Genomic DNA, 13366 nt, shown 5'->3' with positions numbered 1-13366 from the left:
AGCCTAAAAGCGGAGACGTATGCTAAAAACAGTCGAAAAAAATTCAATTTTAATTGTATTTTAAACAACTTTTAACAGCAGAAAGTAACTAATCAATACAAACGTTTCAACTATTAAGAAGAGACCTACTTTGTGAGTGATACCGGAAAACTTTAAAAATCAACGATATATTTTGGTGACCTCAGTCACCAGAGCGCTCTAGTAAACAGCGATGTAAATAAACTTATTGTTTGTAAACACAATTGACTTGAAGGACACTGTATTTTGAGCTCAAAACAAGTTGTATTGCTCTTTTTTATATGATTATATACAATAGCATATATATATATTGTTTGTTCATAACCTTTATAAATAAAATATGTAAAAAATATTCAAAAATTGGTTATAATTACGGATCGTCACCTTTTATGAGTTTTTAAAGTACATCCATCAGAAACCCAGAGACATGGTAATAGAAGTAATTTGTACGTTGCCCCTAGTGAAGCGCATGACCACCACAGGTCCCGGCCGACAATAAGCTGAACGACAACGACGGTTATTCTTTCAGTCAACCCTATCTATCAGTGCAGACTCTTAAAGCGGGTATATACGATTTTGTCAAATATTTATGAATTTATATAAAATGTGTAAAACAAACTTATTATATATATATATATATATATATATATATATATATATATATATATATATATATATATATATATATTTCAATATAAATTGAAATAAAAGTTAAAAAGAACATGTGTCGAAAAATGCGAAATAAGCCAGATATTTCATTCTAAAATTGAAAACGGCTGTACAGCCGAATTCGCCAGCATGTATACCATACATGTACGATGTGAATCTAAACTTAGTGTAACGGTTTATTTGAATTCCTGCAACGATATCTATTCATACGACACACGAACACTAACTCCAATCCTAATACATAGACGAATGCTTCGGTTATTGTAGGAAAATATGTACTTCACAATCGGCTCGGGGCGCTCATTTGTCTTTGCTGCATTTTATGAAATTCGGCTTTAATGTATTATTTTTCTTGCCCATTTTATGTTATTGTAACATAATTTTATCAATATATTACAATCAAACACATATAAAAAAATCGTATATACACGCTTTAAATAAGTCAGAATAGTTTTTGGTTTCTTTACGTTTGCAGTTTCATCCGGATGTCCTAAACGAGTTGTGTTAAAAAGGGTGTACTGTTCCCTCAAGAATGTCAAGGACTAAAATAACAGTGTTAGGAAAAAATATACATATTAAATGCCAATTTTAAAACAAAAATAAAGATATAACTCGGTTTTATCTTTGTGGTTATGATGACAGACATTAAGAAATGGAATGACATCTGCAATAGAATAAATCACTGTTATTGTTAGGAAGTTATTAATTTTAAGACAAAACATGGAAAACAAGTCGCATTAAACTGTTTTTTATTTCAAGAAAACTAACATGAACCATTGAACGAGACAAACTGTTTGAACTTTATTTAAGACAATTATTTAAGTGATTTTTTAAATAGGTATGAGCGCAAGTAACTTATTTATTACGTATGTTCGTAGGCAGTATACGTGGATATTGTATAAATTGATACAATAGGTCGATAGAGTGATAATTTACCTATTTGTGCGGTTGTTCAATGTACGTTTTTTCGTGTAATTTGTTGTTGTTTGAATATATTTTCGTTATGTTTTATGGCTATATCCCAATATATTTCATCTTACATTGCAGATATGTTAAGACGTTCGGATGTCGAGGACCTCCATGCCGACAACGGCTGGTGCATCAGCAGAACATTCAATTAAATTGATATTAACATGATCATCTGGCCAATGCGCGGAATCGTCTATGGCGGACAATGATAGTATTCTGGTATCAATGACTACCGGTCGAATTCAAGTGTGGCATCGCCAGAACAGTCAAATCCGTTTCCATATTGAACAGCTATAAAAGCGGACTACTTTTATGCTTTATGCATCGCACATATCAGCACCGTTCCAAACGACATTTAGAAAACCGTTATTATTTACATACACGCGCAATACACTTAATTCATGTAATCTGAACTAATTTGGAAAGTTCACCAATTTTCGTTATGTACAAAAAACGCTTATCCATTTTACCAAACAATTAGAGTTAATTCAAATAGTTACGGTTGTCACGGTATTCGAATTTTAAATATGGCATCTTCGTGTATAGCCCGAAATGATTGAGTGCTCCAACAATGGAGCTCATTGCGGAATAAATATATCCATATGAATTATTCATCGCGTCGTTCCACAAACTAGTATGTGTTGACATGTTATATGTAATATATTCATTCAAAATATGTGTATGGCTCACTAAGGACAACTAATTTACACCACGATATCTCCATTCAAGTAGTATAATTCGTTGTAGTAGTAGAAATTGCAGTTAAAGTAGCAGAGGTAGTAGCATCAGCATAAGTTGAAGTAGTAGTTGTAGCAGCAAATGAAGCAGATAGAGCAGTGTCGATCACGATGTACTAGAGAAACATGTCCAAAACAAAAATAACGGCTATAAAACAAAATTATACTAACGCGAAGAATCCGAATGTAAATCCCCAACCAATTTTTTTAAAGTTGCTTCTTATTTCTTACCAAGTTTATTAATTGGTGCGTTACTTTTTGGGGTTTTCTTTGCTAACCGTTTATAATAAACTTAACGCATTCTTGAAGAAGACAATCAGTCAATAAACTATATATAAACTGTTTAGTTATTAATATGAAATACGTGTTTGAAACAGTTTTGAAACATGTTCGATTGCTCAAGCGTATGTTTCCTTGAACATAAACGTCTGATTGGCGACACTAGAAAGCCATTGGGTTATCTTGGCTTCGATGGACATTTTATACTAAAAACAAAGTTTTGAAGCGGTTGATTGTTTTCGTTTACATGTATTTATTATTGGGTATGTCGGCGTGGTGTTATGGATATGGTGTCCGCCAAGCGACCGGGAGGTCATGGGTTCGATTCCCACTGTGGGAGCGTTCTAATGAGCTCCCCCAAAAACACCAGGTACTGGTTCTAGGCCCAGGAAACGGACTCGAGAGCGTTTCAATAAGCCTGAGGCTTTCGATGCAATCGAGCTAAAATAAATATGTTTAAACTAAATGGACATGTATACAAAATGCGTAGGACAGGTACTTAATACATCAAATTTGAAAATACACATTTTACAATATTGTTATTTTGTTATAAGATTAGACATAAATCTCATTATGACTTGTTTAAATTGTAAACAAAAAGGAAAGCTATTCGTGTGAGACACAATTAAATTTTTGTATTTAATTCTTTACAAAATTAAATTAAAACGCTGTCGTTTAATTGTTTTGTCATCATTAGACACTGCAATTGAATTAACACAAACTTTATCCTAATTGTAATGCTTTAATACGTCCAAATTAGTAGTCAATTGCTTTTTTATCAACGATACATTACAATTATGCCAAAGCACAGCGACATCATTTACTCTTAATTATGGCGACAGAGGTATCTTATTATATGATCACCCATTGTGTAAACATCTCGAGGATATGTATAAAACCATTTTGGACATTTATATTTAAATAACAGAGTCACCCAAATAAAATATACATATATTAGCAGTGTGCTTTTTTTATTACCTCCATTCATTAAACTGTAGCCTGTTTTGGATCGCGTCTGTTAACACAATTAAGTTTAAATTAATTCATTTACTACATGCTGCTAATGCCTGGAAAATTACTTTACATCTGTATTTGATAGTCAATGCCTAATTTCAATATTCACTAAGACCAAGCTATTCTGAAATAAAACATACATATTTGGAAAGAAATATCGATTCAAGGTGCAATAAGCATATAAACATAAACAATAAAGTTGTTGTAACTCAAAATATTCAACATAAAATTGCTTGCCAATTTAAAGCGGAATGCGCACTACTATTGTGAGCATATGGCATAGTCCACATTTTATTTGCTGGAAACCATATTTACAATGACGTGCAAACAAATGATAGCAATTATTTAACCTGCATTTTTTTACAAGTCTATGTATTAAACACGCAGCAATTGCTGTGCATTAACAAGATGACAGACAACTGCCATGCTATTTTAGTCGGTATGCACGTGTGAACCTCTAAGATGAACATGCATGTTATCAATTAAATGTGTATGTGTAAATGAGTTGAAGCGCATTAAGCCTATGCTTAACAACTTGTCATATGGATTAATTAGATTTTCAATTGACGTATCAAATGTAGTGACTCCATAGGAATTAATTTCCTATGTTAAGTTTATTTTATGGATAACGGGTGATCAATCGCGTAATGTGAGATCAATAGATTCAACAAACATGTAAAAAAAAATCACGAGATGTTCATCAATCCAAAAAACCGCAACAGTGTATACATGTATACGATAGTCACATTTGTTGCGATAAATACTTAACGGGTGATTCGCAAGATAATATAATATTCTCATCGCGTGAATATTAAGGATATAAAGATACTCTCATAAAATAAGTTTGTACACGAATGTGTAGATACATGTAGGTAAAAAAGCCCGTGAGCTACATATCAAATTTAAAAGTTTAGTTTTAGTTTAATGTCATTATTTCAAGTAAATGTTATTTTCGCTAGTGAGTCGCTTTAATCCAGCTACGGCCAGTATATTAACCAGTTTTATCTTTTCCAGATGCGAAAATAACATAGTAACATTTTCAGAGAGCGAAGCACGTTTGAAAACCACCAAATATGCCGTCTTTTCTGATATATTTGATATTTGCCGCGTGCCTAAGTGAAGATGGAGTTTCATTTATGCTGGATGGACAGCCAGGAAGCAATCAAGAATATACACATGAGTTGCTTAAACTAGGGAACGAAGTATCAATTCTGAAGGACATGCTGGACAATTTACATCAATCATGCCATTCGTGTAAGTAATGTTTTATAATAGTGTGAGTGCATATATATACGTATATATAAGTGTGTAAGCTAAATGTCAATTTATGTAACTCAGGCGTGACAAATGTTGTATTCAACAAGAAAAATTCATATCCGCTTATGGCTATTTCATATTATGTTTCATATTCTAGTTGTGTTTTTGTCCCCTACAGGTGAAACCGGAGATGGCAATATGGAGATTATGCACGTCATTTCATTTTGTTCCTTCGTCAAGAATTCTGGTTGCTATGTCAACACACATATATATATATATATATATATATATATATATATATAAATTACTGACAATGGCGGAATTTCACTGGCAAGGGACCATATTGCTTGGCAATCTCGTGTTCAATGCTCGTCTGGCTCGTCTGGCTTCGGCATTTAGTGTCATTTACCGAAACAGAGCGTTTTGAATATATGATAAACGCATTGTGTACACCTTAGTCCCGTATAAGTGTCATCGGTTTCGTTTGTTGTGTCATGCATATTTAGGTAGCGGTTTACTCCAAATTTATATAAAAAAAATCACGTGAATAAGCAATTAGCAAGATTACTATGCAAGGCTTTTTAATACCTAAGCCAAAGCAAAACTTTGTGTTTGTGCTTTGTATTCGACTTACATTTACATTTTATTTACATTTCAACCACCGTAAATTTATTTATGCTTTGACAGTTGAACAAAACTTGACTATAATATACCGAAACAATACACATAAAATTATGTGTTTTAAGGCAACAATCAAAACTTTTATCAAACTATAGTAAACATGAACTACTTTTAATTTAAAACCAATGAAACATATAAATGATTGTCTTGATGTTCGTAAATGAACAAACATAATTAAGGTCTTTGAAATACAAAAAAAAACTTATTTATAGGGTTATTTACACTCGACTTATTACACCGGAAGACTGATGAGAAAGGACGGACGAATGAGAATACGGGATATATAATACATGGACTATTTAATGGCTGTGATTATCCAGCGATTGGAATTGCACTTCTGTAGTTGAAATTAACAAATATTATTTTAATCGCCCTCTTGGATATTGAAATACAACTCCAATGTAAAACTACATTTTTATGTAATACTGATACTAATCCCAATAGTCATTATATTTGTGTTGCTTTTTTGTCATTGTACGTCTTGTGAAGCTGAATGTTTCGACCATTTACAGGTTCCAGTTCAAACGTTTTACCGACGCCTGCCTTCATGGTCAATTTAGTCAGACAACAAAGGATGTACATTGGACGCCTCAATTATTTTTGACCAGACCATTCCAGATATCAGAGCGTCGAACGATGTCAGGCATGGGACTTTCCGGGCGCCTTTGTAGGTTTGATAACATACAAATCATGTTTTGTATTACATTCCATGAATAGTGTGTTAATTAGTTTATTAAGACCGCTGCAGATCGTTAAAACACATTATATTATTAATAAAAACAAAACATACATAAACTAACAATATTACAGCAAACCCCAACTATTTATGTGCAAATACATATATTTATGTATATATCGTTTCAATATGCAACGTATCAGTCATTGTCATTGTTTAAGATATATAGTATGTGTTTACTTATGTTTTTGTTTTGTTTAACCGTTTGCTTTAAATATTACTTATAGGAATGGGACATACACGTTCAGTTTAACCCTGAGTACACAGGCTACATTCCATGCGAGGATCGTGCTAAATTCCGTTGCCAATAAAATCGGATACATTTATGCGAACACCACGGCTGACTTTAGTCAAAGAAGTACAATAATCGTCACCAAACTGGCTGCTGGCGATGATGTCTGGGTTACTAGCCTAAGACTAGGAACGAGCGATATTGAAGGTGGACATAACGGGCATCTGCAGTCGTATTTCTCTGGGTTTATTGTGAACTAAAACTATCAGCATTTAGTATTTTGTTAGTTTTCGGAAAATTGTTTTAATCTCTCAACAAGTCAGAACTGAACCCGTTCGTTTTAATTTCAGAAATTTCTTGCGTTATAATTTTTAATGCCTATCAACAATTCAACAAGTATGTGTGATGTTTTCTGTTACCGTATAAGCTGCGTCATAATTTGTGTACACTGATTACAAAGTGGAGTTCGTATTTCAATCCGCAATCAACAGTATAACCTCTTGAAGTTTATAACAATAAACATACTAATAGAAACGTGGTGGTAAATGGTACACATGTAAACAAGTACAGCGGACCTTGGAATTTAATCTTTATCTCCGTTTCTGCAGTAATATCCTTTTTTTACGAAATATGTTCCAAATCCATATACCATTATAATATTATTAGTTTCATAACAATGGGATGCAGCATGACTGGAACAAAACAAAAAAATTATGTATTTATGTTTTTTTATAAATATTATTGAAACTGTTTTTAAAATGAAATATTCTGTTTTGGACTACATTATATTGCTTACTTTTATATTTTAAATAGACGGGCATCCGTTATTGCAAAAATGTTATATACTTGTCAATATTAATGTTTAGTTGCTAAATTGACTTTTTATTATGACACTATTGCACATTTACATTGGAGAAGCGGACATGTTATTTTAAAGTGATGTCTGATAACCCTTTCGATAACGCTTTTAATTTCCACCCATCAATAACATTGCTTAATTCCGCCCACATTTGAGTTCATTGTGCTTGTTTGAAGCGTTCCACGTACTTAGTCCCGCCAACTTAGAGAACAAAATAATATATTAGCGTTTTATTCACAAAATAAATAATTATGTAGTATTAATTGCAAGAAAACGCACATGAGTTATGTAAATTAAATGAAAATGACAATATGAATAAAATAAGCAGAAACCAATATAAAAAAAATCTAAAACACTAATTTGGGCCGCTACCATCATTTGATAAATCAAAAGAAATAAAAGGCTTTGTGCCAATAAACCTAGGAGAAATTGAAAAATACGATGCTCAGCAAAAAATATAAAACAGCCAGAAAGCATGACTCAAATTTGAAAAATTTGAAAACATTTTTAAAACAACGACAATTACATGTATGATACATGCAACTTATACACTTCGTTACAATTGTGTTGTTGTTGTTTTTTGTAAAAATAAAATATCTTTTTTTTTAAGGCGGAATGTTTGTGACACTGACAATTACAATATATCAACTGAATTACTAATACAAAAATAGTATTATTTTTGACATTCAAAATGATTGAAGGTTAATTGATTTTTATAACTTCTTTCAGTCTTAAATGATACAAGTGAAAAAAGGAGGTAAAGGAAACAGTTTATTACTTGGTGTGTTGCTGCTTGAGGTTTTCTTGGCTAACCGTTTATAATAAACTGAACGCTTTCTAAAAGAAGACTAGCAGTCAATAAACTATGTATAAACCGTTTAAATATGTTATACGTGTTTGAAGCAGTTTTCAAACACGATTGATTTCTGAAGCGTATGTTTCCTTGAACCTAAACGGCTGATTGGCGACACTAGAAAGCAATTGGGTTATCCTGGATTCAATAGACATTTAATACAAAAAGTTTTGAAGCGGTTCATTGTTTTCTTTTACATTTATTTATTAATGGAAGTGTATACAAAATGCACAGGACAGGTACTTAATTCAACAAATTTAAAAATACACATTATACAATGTTGTATTATATTGTTATAAGATTAGACATAAGTCGTATGACTTGCTTAAATTTATACAAAAAATAAAGCTATTCGTTTGAGATGCAATTTAAAGTTTGTAATTGATTCTTTACAAAAGTAATATTAAACGATATCGTTAAATTCTTGTGACATCATTCGAAACTGCAATTGAAATAACACAAACTTTATCCTAACTGCTATGCTTTAAAACGTCTAAATTAGTAGTCAATGCTTTTTATCAACGATGCATTAAAGTATCAAATTGGATAACTCTTTTTTGTATATGACAAATGAAGCGATCATATTTTAATATAACTTTGGATACATCACAATCATGCTAAAGAACAGCGACATCATTTGCTCTTATTTATGGCGACAAAGGTATCTTTATATATAATCACCTGTTTTGTAAACAGCTTTAGTATATGTATCAAACATTTTGGACATTTAGATTAAAAATGCCAGTGTCACCCAAATAAACTATACACATATATTAGCAGTGTGTTTTTTTTACCTCTATAAGTTACTTGTTATCGCATCACCTTAAATGCAACCTGTTTTGGATCACATCTGTTAACTTAATTAAGTTTAAATTAATTCATTTTCTACGTGCTGTTAACGCGTGCACAAATAACTTGCATCGTTATTAGATTTAACATATGATTTCAAAATGCACCACGACCAAGCTATTTTAAAATAAATCAAACATATTTGGAAAGAAATATCTCTTGAAAGTTTAATAAGTATATAAATATAAATGATTAAGTTGTTGTAACTCAAAATATTCACTATTAAATTTAAAGCGGAATGCGTACTTCTAATGTGAGCATATGGCACAGTCCACAATTTAAAGGCTTGAAACCATATTTACAATGAAGTACCAACAAATGATAGCAATATTTTTACCTGCATTTTTTACACGTCTATGTATCAAACACACAGTAATAGCCTGCTAAAATACTAGTATATTCGGTATGCGCCTATGAACACTTTAAATGAGCATGCAAATTATCAACTTAATATGTTTGTGTAATTGAATTGAAGCGCATTAAGCCTATGCTTAACAACTTGTGATATTTAGTAATTATATTTTTAATTGACGTTTCAAATCTGGTGACTCCATATGAATTAATTCCCTTTTTTAAGTTTATTTTATGGATTATGGGTGGTCGATCGCTTGAATATGAGATTAATTGAATCAACACACAATGTAAACAGATTCACGAGGTGTACATCAATCAACAAAAAATCAAAACTTTGAAGATACGATGGTCACATGTGTTGCGATAATAACTTACAAGGTGATTCTCAAGATAATATAATGTTCTCATCGCGTGAATACTAAGGACATTAAGATACTCTAAAAAAATAAGCTACGATTGTATAAATGCAGTACGTAAATACGCCCGTGAGCCACATACCCCCCGATTTAATAGTTTAGTTTTAATAAAACACATGTCATTATTTAAAGTAAACGTTATTTTGCTTGTGAGTCGCTTTAATCCAGCAACGGCCTGTATATAAAACCGTTTTATCTTTTGTAGATGCGACAATAACATAGTAACATTTTCAGAGAGCAAATCACCTTTGAAAACTACCAATATTTATGTCGTCATTACTGGTATATTCGATATTTGCCGCGTGCCTAAGTGAAGGTGGAGTGTCGTTTCTTCTGGATGGACAGCCAGGAAGTAATCAAGAACACACACATGAGCTGCTTGAATTAGAGAACGAAGTGTCAATTCTTAAGGACATGCTGGCAAATTGACAACAATCATGCTATTCGTGTAAGTATTGTTGTTTTTTTTCTTTGGGTGTGGTGTTGTGTTCAGCCATATAAAATTTGCTGATATGTATGCGTGAAACATGTTGCCTGTAACGTTCTTAAACAATTAATCATATCCGTTAATCTGTTGCCCTTTTCATTTTCATAGCGTATGCAGTTTTTAAATGTTTACTGTCTCTAAATTGGATGAGTCAATAACTATTCGGATTATTCGGTCATAACAGTATATTCAAATTAAGTCTAATTGAACACATATTAATATTGGTATATTTTCGGAACAAGATACCAAAGGAAAGATGTAATTGCAGCATTTTTTGTAAGAATATATTACTAACTTTGATATTCCTACACATGTTTTGATTGGGCACATGTACGTCACTTGAACATGCGTATTTTATATTTCCAAGTGTTGTAATTTTAAATGCAGAATAAGAGAAGAAAGTGTCTTTAAACAACCGGGCAAAAGCCTAAACAAGCATAAAGTAAGCCAATGTCCTTGTATCACAATGAGGATTGTATTCGTATACGCATGTTAGCAAATTGAGTTGGAATATAGTGATAATAAGTCCCCTTAATTCCATAAACGTATAGTTAAGTTTATGAAATTATAACGTTACACAATGGTTGAGATAAATATTTGTATACCGCTATTGGCAATAATTGCAGTCAACTTGAAACATTTCGAAGTAGTGTGTGTTGAAAGTATTACTATGACGTTTGCCTTACATACAGATTTTATGCGGAAGGGATTAAGACTTTGCGTTTGTTTTTTGTTTCAAACCGTAGCTATGGCACAAAATGAACGAATATTGAATTTAACGTCATCGCAGGTCTTGTGATAAGCTATTTTTCCGGCACTTTACACTTTACAGGCTCCAGTTCAAGCATTTTACCAACGCCTGTCTTCATGGTCAACTTACTCAAAGATATCAAAGGATGCACATTTGACACGATTGTCTTTGACCAAAGATTGCTCGATACCAGACAGTCATACGATGTCAGGAATGGGGTTTTCCGAGCGCCTATGTACGGTTGATAACATAAAATAACATTTTTAATGTGAGATTATATGAATAGTTTTATTGTCATACATTTAGAACGATGTAGACCGCTAAAGATATAATATTATTAATTAAGAAAACGCATTCAGGATCAATAAATAAACTTACAAATATAGAACAATTGACCTCTACTAATGTAATTTCTTCTTAAAATAATAAATTCTCCAAGATTTATATTCTTTAACATGACAATTATTTATTTATTAGTAGTTGTTTTTATGAGAAATATTATGCGTACTGAGATGTACTTCTTTGTTCAAAGGTTTCTATAATTTTTTTCAGAAACGGTACATACACGTTTAGTTTATCTCTGATTACGACGACTACACTCCATGTGCAGATTGTCTTAAATTCGGTCGCCAATCAAATAGGATACCTTGTTGTGGACAATCATGCTAAACTGCATTTAGACAAGGAAGTGCAACAATCGTTACCAAACTGTATGTTGGCGATGCTGTCTGGGTTACTTGCCTCAGTGAAGTAAGAAGCGATATAGAAGCGTGGCAGTATGGAAATCTGCACTCGTATTTCTCTGGTTTTTTTGTGAACTAAAGCTATCTGCATTTTGCATTTTGGTAGTCTAAGAAAACATAGCCTTAAACTTAAATGTCAGCAAGCCAAAATTACACCCATGTGTGTTAATGTTTGCTAGTTTGAGTGAAATATAAAGATTCATCAGTACAAAGGAAAGAACATATATGTTAATAACATGATAAAATAATGCGTATTGTCCTTCAACAAGTGTATTTAATAAAAAAACTTTTGTTTGCCACAATATGTTGTCCTTTTTAATGTTGTTACTATTAATGCTAGTGGAGGTTTTATAGTTATGCACAATAAATGCTCGGTAAACAGGCTATTCTCAGAAAATGTTAACACAATATGTTTACATGTAAAAAAAAACATTGCTGTTTAAACCCATTAGTGTCCGTAAGAAAAAGGAAAAAACGTTAAGTACCACTGATTTGATACATGATTATAATGTTATATCCAAATGTTTTGTTTAACATTGAATGAAAAATGCAGCGTATGTTTCATCGATAAAACCAGTTGTGGACGTTCTTCAGGCGATAGATTAATTAACTTAAAAGTTACGTAACTAACAAATTGCCAACACCATACATTCAACCAACTTGATAAATACTCCAAAAAATAAAGCTTTAAAATTGCTAACAGGCATACTTATTGAAATATCGCATGGCTATATTCTCCGACGCAGGTCAAACATCGACAGCGTCAAGACGTTACGTCATGTCAGTCATACGTAATACGGTTTCTAAATATAAGCGGTCACGTGTGTTTGTATTAGTTTTTCTTACATATAGTTAATATCACACCTTTATTTACATGTTTGATTTATTACTAATTACCATTGACATAACGTGAAGCAAAATACTGCTGAAGCAAATGCACATCTTATTTAAAACATTTTAATAGTGAATTATAATCAACAATATAGAGGTGTATTTTTCTCAAAAATACGATTTGTTAGGCTGTGCGTATGTTAGTACGAATGTATTGGAAACACAATACATTCACTTATTTAAAAAAAAAATCAGATTTAAATGATTTCACTATTATGATATACTCATGCCGACGTAATATTCTATTCCAGTATTTATTTGCTTCTCATGGTCGTATATGTCAAGTTAAGTATTTTTGTGTTGTTCAAGTTTGAACCAAATATAAAACAATAGTTACAATTTAAATAATGAAAAAAAGAACCTACTTGTTCCTAATGTATAATCAAAAACCAAGAAAATTCGCACCAAAGTCATTTTGACCACCCGTTATGATCTCACAAATAATTTCCTTCGCATTTAAACATACTAACCACATGTCGTCGCCGGAAAACAGATTGATAGCTAATGTATACGAACGTTTTAAATATGAATTATCAATAAAATAGGAGCCCGTTGTGTTGAGGCGGGCGAA

General features: G+C 32.0%; 2 long non-coding RNA genes across 2 annotated transcripts; both read left to right on the top strand.

Annotated features, from left to right (window-relative positions):
* The first annotated feature begins 4729 nt into the window (after window positions 1-4729).
* LOC127850490 (uncharacterized) lies at window positions 4730-7654 on the top strand. Its single transcript, XR_008035318.1, has 3 exons — window positions 4730-4940; window positions 6137-6291; window positions 6588-7654. It is a non-coding gene; the product is annotated as an uncharacterized LOC127850490 (long non-coding RNA).
* Window positions 7655-10106: 2452 nt separating this feature from the next.
* Window positions 10107-12232, top strand: LOC127850488 (uncharacterized). The gene is made up of 3 exons (XR_008035316.1): window positions 10107-10371; window positions 11243-11396; window positions 11714-12232. It is a non-coding gene; the product is annotated as an uncharacterized LOC127850488 (long non-coding RNA).
* Window positions 12233-13366: the final 1134 nt, after the last annotated feature.

This window comes from Dreissena polymorpha, chromosome 11 (genome assembly GCF_020536995.1).
Source record: "Dreissena polymorpha isolate Duluth1 chromosome 11, UMN_Dpol_1.0, whole genome shotgun sequence".
Classification (NCBI taxonomy): Eukaryota; Metazoa; Mollusca; class Bivalvia; order Myida; family Dreissenidae; genus Dreissena; species Dreissena polymorpha.
Note: the sequence above shows the minus strand (reverse complement) of the source record. Positions and strands in the feature narration are given on the sequence as shown.